This window comes from Phyllobates terribilis, unplaced genomic scaffold, assembly GCF_046119375.1.
Source record: "Phyllobates terribilis strain yellow unplaced genomic scaffold, ASM4611937v1 Scaffold_12__6_contigs__length_324123572, whole genome shotgun sequence".
Classification (NCBI taxonomy): Eukaryota; Metazoa; Chordata; class Amphibia; order Anura; family Dendrobatidae; genus Phyllobates; species Phyllobates terribilis.
The window spans coordinates 317,582,354-317,594,774 of NW_027362772.1; positions in this window are offsets into that span (position 1 = coordinate 317,582,354).

Below are 12,421 nucleotides of genomic sequence, written 5' to 3' on the forward strand. Positions count from 1 at the left end.
AGACACACAAAGCAGGCACAGACACACAAAGCAGGCACAGACACAGAGAGCGCAGGCACAGACACAGAGCGTAGGCACAGACACAGAGCGCAGGCAAAGACACAGAACGCAAGCACAGACACAGAGCGCGGGCACAGAGCGCAGGCAAAGACACAGAGTGCAGGCACAGACATAGAGCGCAGGCACAGACACAGAGAGCAGGCACAGACACAGAGAGCAGGCACAGAGCGCAGGCAAAGACACAGAGCGCAGGCACAGACACAGAGCGCAGGCACAGACACAGAGCGCAGGCACAGACATAGAGCGCAGGCACAGACACAGAGCGCAGGCAAAGAGCGCAGGCACAGAGCGCAGGCAAAGACACAGAGCGCAGGCACAGACATAGAGCACAGGCACAGACACAGAGAGCAGGCACAGACACAGAGTGCAGGCACAGACAGAGCGCAGGCACAGACACAGAGAGCAGGCACAGAGCACAGGCACAGACACAGAGCGCAGGCACAGACACAGAGCGCAGGCACAGACATAGAGAGGAGGCACAGACACAGAGCGCAGGCACAGAGAACAGGCACAGACACAGAGAGCAGGCACAGAGCGCAGGCACAGACACAGAGCGCAGGCACAGACTGAGTGCAGGCACAGACACAGAGACCAGGCACAGACACAGAGCGCAGGCACAGACACAGAGAGCAGGCACAGACACAGAGCGCAGGCACAGACACAGAGCACAGGCACAAAGAGCAGGCACAGACACAGAGAGCAGGCACAGACACAGAGCGCAGGCACAGACACAGAAAGCAGGCACAGACACAGACAGCGCAGGCACAGACACAGAGAGCAAGCACAGACACAGAGCGCAGGCACAGACACAGAAAGAAGGCACAGACACAGAGAGCGCAGGCACAGACACAGAGCATAGGCACAGACACAGAGCGCAGGCAAAGACACAGAGCGCAGGCACAGACACAGAGTACAGGCACAGACAAAGAGTGCAGGCACAGAGTGCAGGCAAAGACACAGAGTGCAGGTACAGACATAGAGCGCAGGCACAGACACAGAGAGCAGGCACAGACACAGCGCAGGCACAGAGAGCAGGCAAAGACACAGAGCGCAGGCACAGAGCGCAGGCACAGACATAGAGCGCAGGCAAAGACACAGCGCGCAGGCACAGACACAGGGCGCAGGCACAGAGCGCAGGCAAAGACACAGAGCGCAGGCACAGACACAGGGCGCAGGCACAGAGCGCAGGCAAAGACACAGAGCGCAGGCACAGACATAGAGCACAGGCACAGACACAGAGAGCAGGCACAGACACAGAGCGCAGGCACAGACACAGAGTGCAGGCACAGACAGAGCGCAGGCACAGACACAGAGAGCAGGCACAGAGCGCAGGCACAGACACAGAGTGCAGGCACAGACACAGAGCACAGGCACAGACACAGAGAGCAGGCACAGACATATAGAGGAGGCACAGACACAGAGCGTAGGCACAGACACAGAGAGCAGGCACAGACACAGAGAGCAGCCACAGAGCGCAGGCACAGACACAGAGCGCAGGCACAGACAGAGTGCAGGCACAGACACAGAGCGCAGGCACAGACACAGAGCGCAGGCACAAACACAGAGAGCAGGCACAGACACAGAGCGCAGGCACAGACACAGAGCGCAGGCACAGGTACAGAGAGCAGGCACAGACACAGAGCGCAGGCACAGACACAGAGAGCAGGCACAGGTACAGAGAGCAGGCACAGAGCACAGACACAGAGCCCAGGCACAGACATAGAGTGCGGGCACAGACACAGAGAGCGGGCACAGACACAGAGCGCAGGCACAGACACAGAGCGCAGGCACAGACACAGAGAGCAGGCACAGACACAGAGCACAGGCACAGACACAGAGCGCAGACACAGAGCGCAGGCACAGACACAGAGAGCAGGCACAGACACAGAGCGCAGACACAGACACAGAGCGCAGGTACAGACACAGAGAGCAGGCACAGGTACAGAGAGCAGGCACAGAGCGCAGGCACAGAGCATAGGCACAGACACAGAGAGCAGGCACAGACACAGAGCGCAGGCACAGAGCGCAGGTACAAACACAGAGCGCAGGCACAGAGCGCAGGTACAGACACAGAGCGCAGGCACAGGTACAGAGAGCAGGCACAGAGCGCAGGCACAGACACAGAGCACAGGCACAGAGCACAGGCACAGACACAGAGAGCAGGCACAGGTACAGAGAGCAGGCACAGAGCGCAGGCACAGACACAGAGCACAGGCACAGAGCACAGGCACAGACACAGAGAGCAGGCACAGACACAGAGAGCAGGCACAGACACAGAGCGCAGGCACAGACACAGAGCGCAGACACAGAGAGCAGGCACAGACACAGAGAGCAGGCACAGACACAGAGCGCAGGCACAGACACAGAGCGCAGGCACAGAGCGCAGGCACAGAGCACAGACACAGAGAGCAGGCACAGACATAGAGCGCAGGCACAGACACAGACAGCAGGCACAGACACAGAGCGCAGGCACAGACACAGAGCGCAGACACAGAGAGCAGGCACAGACACAGAGCGCAGGCACAGAGCGCAGGCACAGAGCACAGGCACAGACACAGAGAGCAGGCAAAGACATAGAGCGCAGGCACAGACATAGAGAGCAGGCACAGACACAGAGCGCAGGCGCAGACACAGAGAGCAGGCACAGACACAGAGCTCAGGCACAGAGCACAGGCACAGACACAGAGCGCAGGCACAGACACAGACACAGAGAGCAGGCACAGACACAGAGAGCAGGCACAGAGCGCAGGCACAGACACAGAGAGCAGGCACAGACACAGAGCGCAGACACAGAGCGCAGGCACAGACACAGACACAGAGCACAGTCACAGACACAGAGAGCAGGCACAGAGCACAGGCACAGACACAGAGCGCAGGCACAGACACAGACACAGAGCGCAGGCACAGACACAGAGAGCAGGCACAGACACAGAGCGCAGACACAGAGCACAGGCACAGACACAGAGCGCAGGCACAGAGCGCAGGCAAAGACACAGAGTGCAGGCACAGACATAGAGCGCAGGCACAGACACAGAGAGCAGGCACAGACACAGAGAGCAGGCACAGAGCGCAGGCAAAGACACAGAGTGCAGGCACAGACATAGAGCGCAGGCACAGACACAGAGAGCAGGCACAGACACAGAGAGCAGGCACAGAGCGCAGGCAAAGACACAGAGCGCAGGCACAGACATAGAGCGCAGGCACAGACACAGAGCGCAGGCACAGACATAGAGCGCAGGCACAGACACAGAGCGCAGGCACAGACACAGAGCGCAGGCACAGACACAGAGCGCAGGCACAGAGGGCAGGCAAAGACACAGCGCAGGCACAGACATAGAGCACAGGCACAGACACAGAGAGCAGGCACAGACACAGAGCGCAGGCACAGACACAGAGCGCAGCACAGACACAGAGTGCAGGCACAGACAGAGCGCAGGCACAGACACAGAGAGCAGGCACAGAGCGCAGGCACAGACACAGAGTGCAGGCACAGACACAGAGCGCAGGCACAGACACAGAGAGCAGGCACAGACATAGAGAGGAGGAACAGACACAGAGCGCAGGCACAGACACAAAGAGCAGGCACAGAGCACAGGCACAGACACAGAGCGCAGGCACAGACAGAGTGCAGGCACAGACACAGAGCGCAGGCACAGACACAGAGCGCAGGCACAAACACAGAGAGCAGGCACAGACACAGAGCGCAGGCACAGACACAGAGCGCAGGCACAGAGCGCAGGCACAGAGCACAGGCACAGACACAGAGAGCAGGCACAGGTATAGAGAGCAGGCACAGAGCGCAGGCACAGACACAGAGCGCAGCACAGACACAGAGTGCAGTCACAGACAGAGCGCAGGCACAGACACAGAGAGCAGGCACAGAGCGCAGGCACAGACACAGAGTGCAGGCACAGACACAGAGCGCAGGCACAGACACAGAGAGCAGGCACAGACACAGAGAGCAGGCACAGACATAGAGAGGAGGCACAGACACAGAGCGCAGGCACAGACACAAAGAGCAGGCACAGAGCACAGGCACAGACACAGAGCGCAGGCACAGACATAGAGTGCAGGCACAGACACAGAGCGCAGGCACAAACACAGAGAGCAGGCACAGACACAGAGCGCAGGCACAGACACAGAGCGCAGGCACAGACACAGAGCGCAGGCACAGACACAGAGAGCAGGCACAGGTACAGAGAGCAGGCACAGAGCGCAGGCACAGACACAGAGCGCAGGCACAGACACAGAGTGCGGGCACAGACACAGAGAGCGGGCACAGACACAGAGAGCAGGCACAGACACAGAGCGCAGGCACAGACACAGAGCGCAGGCACAGGCACAGAGAGCAGGCACAGACACAAAGCGCAGGCACAGACACAGAGCGCAGGCACAGAGCGCAGGCACAGACACAGAGAGCAGGCACAGACACAGACCGCAGGCACAGACACAGAGCACAGGTACAGACACAGAGAGCAGGCACAGGTACAGAGAGCAGGCACAGAGCGCAGGCACAGACACAGAGCGCAGGCACAGAGCACAGGCACAGACACAGAGAGCAGGCACAGACACAGAGCGCAGGCACAGAGAGCAGGCACAGAGCGCAGGTACAGACACAGAGCGCAGGCACAGAGCGCAGGTACAGACACAGAGCGCAGGTACAGATGTAGCACCCTGAGGATTCGGCTGCTACAGGGGTATTGCACCTCAACCCAGAGGTGTGATATTCCACTCCCGGGTAAGGATGGAGTGTGGAACTGAGCTCGGTAGGCTGCATGCACTACACACATCCCATTTCCGAGGAGCAGACCGACGGTACTCCCACTTAGAAATGTGCAGGTACGACCGAGTCTGTTCCTGGCTGGAGTGGGAGGGGGGTGGTACATCCCAAGTAGTGTAGGGGCAGATAGGGGGAGCAGCCTGGGTAAAGATAGGAGCTCATTGGGTGCTGGTCACCTGAGCTCACACATAGAGGGTGTATATAAGGTGGGCACCATCAGAGATCAGGGTCAGTCTGTCAGAGTCAGGAAGAGGAGCAGAGCAGATCCAAAGAGAGAGAGAGAGGAGAAAGAAGGAAAGACCCAGAGAGGGGACAAAGAGAGGACTCTGAGAGCCCAAATTCAAGCTACGGGTGAAGAGTCGGCATTAGGGTACCGGAACCCAAGCTGGTGGGGGCAAAAACACACCCCAGCCAGAGACCGGAGGCCGTGGGCAGCGTCTGCCACGGCCACCCACCACATCCACCACGAAGGCATACCACGTGGAGGGTCAGGGAACCCAAGGCCAAGGGTCACCCAACAGAAGGCCCGAGGGAGCTGGACCTGGGTGGATCAATAGTGGGGACGGCCAGAGAAAGGACAGAAGGAGAGCTCAGGGTCACGCTCCGGACTCGCTTGGGGGTTGGCTGGATCCAGGACCTGGTGGATGCAGCACGGCTCGGGAGGTCACTTGAAGCTGGAGTGACCGGAACATCAGCAGTGAGTAAATACCCTGAACTGCACAACCCGACTCTGTCGTCCTTTAACACCTATGCTGCACCACCACAACCCCCATCCTCTGCACCTGACCCCCTGAGGCTATACCCCACCCGTTGGGGGTTATACCACCAAAAGCTGCACCTACACCATCAGCCTCAGCGGACCCTGCTGCAGCGGCGGCCATAGTGACCGCAATACAACGGGTGGCGTAGTCGACAATAAAGAACTTATAACATCTGTAGGACTGCCACATACAACTGAGTTTGACACCCTGGGCACGGACCGGGTCACAGCCACTCGGAAGACTACAACTCCCATCTGATCCGACTCCGAATATTCCCCCTAAAGAATATGGCCCAGGGGGCGCGTCAACTTTGGCGTAGTCGGCAGGATTACGTGCCCGCAACACCCGGGTACTGCGTGCCTGAAGAAAAGAACGAATTTACCTCAAAAAGAAGTCTCCTGCCGGTTCCGGAGGGTCCCCGCCATCGGACTCCATCACAGGTCGATTCCCGCCATTTCCAAAGGTTTCCCGCCTTGGAAGAGCGGACGCCATTATGGGCGTGCCAGAGGATGGCAAGAGGCCACCTCCCATCGTGGGCCAGGACCGAAAATGGCGCCAAAAGTGGAAACCGCCCCCACCAACAGAGACTGTGATGCTAGAGGTGTCTGTCAGCGTGAAAGAACAGCCCCTGGAGCTGACAGTCACCGAGTGGCCCCGGGACCGCCCTCGAAGGGGGAGGAGACGAAAGGAGAGAACAAAGATGGGTGTCGCTTGGAGCAGTCTGGAGCGAGCGCACCCGGAGGCAAGAAGCCTGGAGAAGAGTATCGGAGGAGCTTACCCGGAGATGGCGAGAAAGCAGAGCAGCACCGGCCCGTTGGCCAGGAGCCTGCTAGAAACAGAGGAGGGAGAGCAGAGCAGCACCGGCCCGCTGGCCAGGAGCCTGCTGGAGACAACTGTAGAAGAGCAGAGCAGCACCGACCCGTTGGTCAGGAGCCTGCTGGAAACAACGACCCCACTAGGCCTAGTGGAGGTCCTAGCACAGCTCCCCCGAGACCGGGAGTGTGCGCAGACCGCTCTGGAGGGCCTCGCAAGGAGGATGGCCCGGGTGCAGCGAGAGACGTTGGCGCAGTGGAGCCGTGAGATGGCCCAGCAGACCGAGACCTGTCAGCGGAGCACGCCACCCGAGACGAGGAGACAGACCGCCTCTGAGGATGGCGCAGGAGGAATGAAGGCCGGAGACGGCGCCGAGAAGGGAGCCGAACGAGTGGAGGCAGGTAAAGGGGACGTCTATACCTCAAACCGGGAAACCGCGTACCTGCCCCAGCTCCCCGTCGCAGAGCCCGAAGTCTATCCTGCCGTGCCCGTCGCTGCAACGTCACCGCCGCAGACTAGGCCTCAAACGGGAGCCGCGACCCCTGTGACGTCACACGCCTCGACCCCGGGCGTGACCAAGCAGGAAGTACCACCAGCCTGGTCGCAAGGCCTAGTACCCCCGGGCGCCGCAATACCAACAGCGCCCCCTACCTCCGCGGAGCCCCCGGCCTGGTCGCAGGGCCAAGTAGCCCAGGGCGCCGCCGTCCTTACGGTGCCCTTCACCTTCCAGATACCCCAGGCCTGGCCGCAAGGCCCGGGCAACCCGGGCGCTAACACCACCGCGCCCATAAGACCAAGAGTGCCGCATCTGGGAGAGGACCTGTACGCCCAGCACACGTGCCCGGATGGGCAGCCAGTTATATGGCCACCGGAGTTCCACCATCCCCGACTCCGGAGAGAGAGACCCCTGGATGAACCCCTGATCCCGGCTCCAAAGCCCGTAAAGAGGATCTCGCCCCCGCTAGCAGAAGCGCAGTTCGAGTGGGACCCCACCGGAGAAGATCTCATGGGGTTCACTCAAGAGACTCGGGCAGCTGCAGCGGAGCGTGCTGAGTGCTGCCGCCAACAGCTCGAGGACTTTGAGAGGGAGCGGAGAGAGAGGCGGGTCCGGGAACAGCAAGCTCAAGTAAGGAGCGCGGAGCAGAAGAGCCGGGCCAGGAGAGACCCCCGTGCAGCGCATAGTCCCCGCACCACCGGGACTGTGATAAAGTTTAATATGCAGCATGGGTGGGGCTTCATCCGAGACCACCGCACCCTAGGCGACGTCTTCGTGACCAGGAGAGACGTTGAGTCCCACCTACCGGAGGGACACAGAGGTCGTGACCTTTACATCGGGGACGAGGTCACTTTCACCCGGCACAAGTGTGCCAAAGGACCCTACGCCCTCCATGTGCATCGTCTGACGGAGGAAGAGCTGCGGTGTGAGGAGGAAGAACAAGAGGACCCGGATGGGTCTGAAACTAGAGCCAAAGGTAACAATAAAGAAAGAGCAGGAGGACGCCGTCGTTAAGTACAGCGAAGCAGGAGCTGTATATAGTTGCCCGTCGGGGCACCATAAACTGAAACTGTTGCTGTTGCTAAAAATAGTCCCCGTTGGGACCAGCAAGTGTGAACTGTTACCCGTTTAACCCCTAAATCCCACTGACCGAGGACTGAGAGCGGTCATTCCTCCCCAATACATGGCCGAGGACTGAGAGCGGCCACTATCCCTGTAAATAGTTGCGCGTCCTAAAGCGCCCCCTACCGGTTTTATAGGAAAACCAGTTTTCTAGAGAGACTGTCGCACTTTACCCGGTCACACGTTGCACAGTGACCGGAGGAGGAGCCAGAGGCGACGAGAATGTTTTAGCTGCTAATATATATTGTTTTATTATGTTTATGTTTAAAAAAAAAAAAAAAATGTATGTTTGTGGATGTTATGTCTTACAGCCCGAGGACGTGCTGTGATTTACCAGGGGGGAATGTAGCACCCTGAGGATTCGGCTGCTACAGGGGTATTGCACCTCAACCCAGAGGTGTGATATTCCACTCCCGGGTAAGGATGGAGTGTGGAACTGAGCTCGGTAGGCTGCATGCACTACACACATCCCATTTCCGAGGAGCAGACCGACGGTACTCCCACTTAGAAATGTGCAGGTACGACCGAGTCTGTTCCTGGCTGGAGTGGGAGGGGGGTGGTACATCCCAAGTAGTGTAGGGGCAGATAGGGGGAGCAGCCTGGGTAAAGATAGGAGCTCATTGGGTGCTGGTCACCTGAGCTCACACATAGAGGGTGTATATAAGGTGGGCACCATCAGAGATCAGGGTCAGTCTGTCAGAGTCAGGAAGAGGAGCAGAGCAGATCCAAAGAGAGAGAGAGAGGAGAAAGAAGGAAAGACCCAGAGAGGGGACAAAGAGAGGACTCTGAGAGCCCAAATTCAAGCTACGGGTGAAGAGTCGGCATTAGGGTACCGGAACCCAAGCTGGTGGGGGCAAAAACACACCCCAGCCAGAGACCGGAGGCCGTGGGCAGCGTCTGCCACGGCCACCCACCACATCCACCACGAAGGCATACCACGTGGAGGGTCAGGGAACCCAAGGCCAAGGGTCACCCAACAGAAGGCCCGAGGGAGCTGGACCTGGGTGGATCAATAGTGGGGACGGCCAGAGAAAGGACAGAAGGAGAGCTCAGGGTCACGCTCCGGACTCGCTTGGGGGTTGGCTGGATCCAGGACCTGGTGGATGCAGCACGGCTCGGGAGGTCACTTGAAGCTGGAGTGACCGGAACATCAGCAGTGAGTAAATACCCTGAACTGCACAACCCGACTCTGTCGTCCTTTAACACCTATGCTGCACCACCACAACCCCCATCCTCTGCACCTGACCCCCTGAGGCTATACCCCACCCGTTGGGGGTTATACCACCAAAAGCTGCACCTACACCATCAGCCTCAGCGGACCCTGCTGCAGCGGTGGCCATAGTGACCGCAATACAACGGGTGGCGTAGTCGACAATAAAGAACTTATAACATCTGTAGGACTGCCACATACAACTGAGTTTGACACCCTGGGCACGGACCGGGTCACAGCCACTCGGAAGACTACAACTCCCATCTGATCCGACTCCGGATATTCCCCCTAAAGAATATGGCCCAGGGGGCGCGTCACAGACACAGAGCGCAGGCACAGACAGAGTGCAGGCACAGACACAGAGAGCAGGCTCAGGTACAGAGAGCAGGCACAGAGCGCAGGCACAGACACAGAGCGCAGGCACAGAGCACAGGCACAGACACAGAGAGCAGGCACAGGTACAGAGAGCAGGCACAGAGCGCAGGCACAGACACAGAGCGCAGGCACAGACACAGAGAGCAGGCACAGACACAGAGCGCACACACAGAGCACAGGCACAGACACAGAGCGCAGGCACAGACACAGACAGAGATAAAGAGAGCAGGCACAGACACAGAGAGCAGGCACAGAGCGCAGGCACAGACAAAGAGAGCAGGCACAGACACAGAGCGCAGGCACAGAGAGCAGGCACAGACACAGAGCGCAGGCACAGACACAGAGAGCAAGCACAGAGCACAGGCACAGACACAGAGCGCAGGCACAGAGCGCAGGCACAGAGCGCAGGCACAGACACAGAGAGCAGGCACAGACACAGAGCGCAGACACAGAGCACAGAGCGCAGGCACAGACACAGAGCGCAGGCACAGAGCGCAGGCACAGACACAGAGCGCAGGCACAGACACAGACACAGAGAGCAGGCACAGACACAGAGAGCAGGCATAGAGCGCAGGCACAGACACAGAGCGCAGGCACAGACACTGAGAGCAGGCAGAGACACAGAGCGCAGGCACAGACACAGAGCGCAGGCACAGACAGACACAGACACAGAGAGCAGGCACAGACACAGAAAGCAGGCATAGAGCGCAGGCACAGACACAGAGCGCAGGCATAGAGCGCAGACACAGACACAGAGCGCAGGCACAGACACAGAGCGCAGGCACAGAGCGCAGGCACAGACACAGAGCGCAGGCACAGATACAGAGAGCAGGCACAGGCACAGAGCGCAGGCACAGACACAGAGTGCAGGCATAGAGCGCAGGCACAGACACAGACACAGAGAGCAGGCACAGAGCGCAGGCACAGACACAGAGCGCAGGCACAGACACAGAGCGCAGGCACAGACACAGAGAGCAGGCACAGACACAGAGCGCAGGCACAGACACAGAAAGCAGGCACAGAGCACTGGCACAGACACAGAGCGCAGGCACAGAGCGCAGACACAGAGCACAGACACAGAGCGCAGGCACAGAGCGCAGGCACACACACAGACAGAGAGCGCAGGCACAGACACACAGAGTAGGCACAGAGCACAGGTACAGACACAGAGCGCAGGCACAGAGCGCAGGCACAGACACAGAGCGCAGGCACAGACACAGAGAGCAAGCACAGAGCACAGGTACAGACACAGCGCGCAGGCACAGAAACAGAGCGCAGGCACAGACACAGAGCGCAGGCACAGACACAGAGAGCAGGCACAGAGCGCAGGCACAGACACAGAGCGCAGGCACAGACACAGAGAGCAGGCACAGGCACAGAGCGCAGGCACAGACACAGAGTGCAGGCATAGAGCGCAGGCACAGACACAGAGAGCAGGCACAGAGCGCAGGCACAGACACAGAGCGCAGGCACAGACACAGAGAGCAGGCACAGACACAGAGCGCAGGCACAGACACAGAAAGCAGGCACAGAGCACTGGCACAGACACAGAGCGCAGGCACAGAGCGCAGACACAGACACAGAGCACAGACACAGAGCGCAGGCACAGAGCGCAGGCACAGACACAGACAGAGAGCGCAGGCACAGACACACAGAGTAGGCACAGAGCACAGGCACAGACACAGAGCGCAGGCACAGAGCGCAGGCACAGACACAGAGAGCAGGCACAGAGCGCAGGCACAGACACAGAGAGCAGGCACAGACACAGAGAGCAGGCACAGAGCGCAGGCACAGAGCGCAGGCACAGACACAGCGCGCAGGCACAGAAACAGAGCGCAGGCACAGACATAGAGCGCAGGCACAGAGCGCAGGCACAGACACAGACACAGAGCGCAGGCACAGACACAGAGCGCAGGCACAGACACAGAGAGCAAGCACAGAGCACAGGCACAGACACAGCGCGCAGGCACAGAAACAGAGCGCAGGCACAGACACAGAGCGCAGGCACAGACACAGAGAGCAGGCACAGACACAGAGCGCAGACACAGAGCACAGAGCGCAGGCACAGACACAGAGCGCAGGCACAGACACAGAGAGCAGGCACAGACACAGAGAGCAGGCATAGAGCGCAGGCACAGACACAGAGCGCAGGCACAGACACAGAGCGCAGGCACAGACACAGGGCGCAGGCACAGACACAGAGAGCAGGCACAGACACAGAGCGCAGGCACAGACACAGAGCAGGCACAGACACAGAGAGCAGGCAGAGACACAGAGCGCAGGCACAGAGTGCAGGCACAGACACAGAGCGCAGGCACAGGCACAGAGCGCAGGCACAGACACAGAGCGCAGGCACAGGCACAGAGTGCAGGCACAGACACCAAGAGCAGGCAGAGAGAGCAGGCACAGACACAGAGAGCAGGTACAGTCACAGAGAGCAGGCACAGACACAGAGCGCAGGTACAGACACAGAGCACAGGCACAGACACAGAGAGCAGACACAGAGCGCAGGCACAGAGCGCAGGCACAGACACAGAGAGCAGGCACAGAGAGCAGGCACAGACACAGAGCGCAGGCACAGACACAGAGCGCAGGCACAGACATAGAGCGCAGGCACAGAGCGCAGGCACAGACACAGACACAGACCGCAGGCACAGACACAGAGCGCAGGCACAGACACAGAGAGCAAGCACAGAGCACAGGCACAGACACAGCGCGCAGGCACAGAAACAGAGCGCAGGCACAGACACAGAGCGCAGGCACAGACACAGAGAGCAGGCACAGAGCGCAGGCACAGACACAGA